Below are 292 nucleotides of genomic sequence, written 5' to 3'. Positions count from 1 at the left end.
ATATGTTAGTTAATACCTCACTGGAAGTCATGCCTAAACACTCAAACTTTCACAAATAGCAAAACAGAGCTTATAATCCTCCCTTAGTAATTTAGCAAAACTAAGCAAGCTTTATTTTGACAATATTTATAAGGGTTTCCTATTCATTCAGCCATTATCGAATGTTATGTTGTAGGCCTATATTTACAAAACATTTTTTTTTCTCTTTTATTAGAGTAGGAAACAACACGGTCGAAATAATGACGATATAGACATGACTCACTTTCGAAAGCCGCTCAGGTTAAATTTATTG

At 32.2% G+C, this 292-nt stretch overlaps 1 protein-coding gene across 1 annotated transcript in view; it reads right to left on the bottom strand.

Moving 5' to 3' along the window:
• The window catches only part of LOC119587756 (uracil-DNA glycosylase-like), a 12,641-nt gene that overhangs the window by 12,047 nt on the left and 302 nt on the right, over positions 1-292 (bottom strand). The gene's annotated exons all lie outside the window — the stretch shown is intronic.

The sequence above is a fragment of the Penaeus monodon genome, chromosome 23 (assembly GCF_015228065.2).
Source record: "Penaeus monodon isolate SGIC_2016 chromosome 23, NSTDA_Pmon_1, whole genome shotgun sequence".
Classification (NCBI taxonomy): domain Eukaryota; kingdom Metazoa; phylum Arthropoda; class Malacostraca; order Decapoda; family Penaeidae; genus Penaeus; species Penaeus monodon.
Note: the sequence above shows the minus strand (reverse complement) of the source record. Positions and strands in the feature narration are given on the sequence as shown.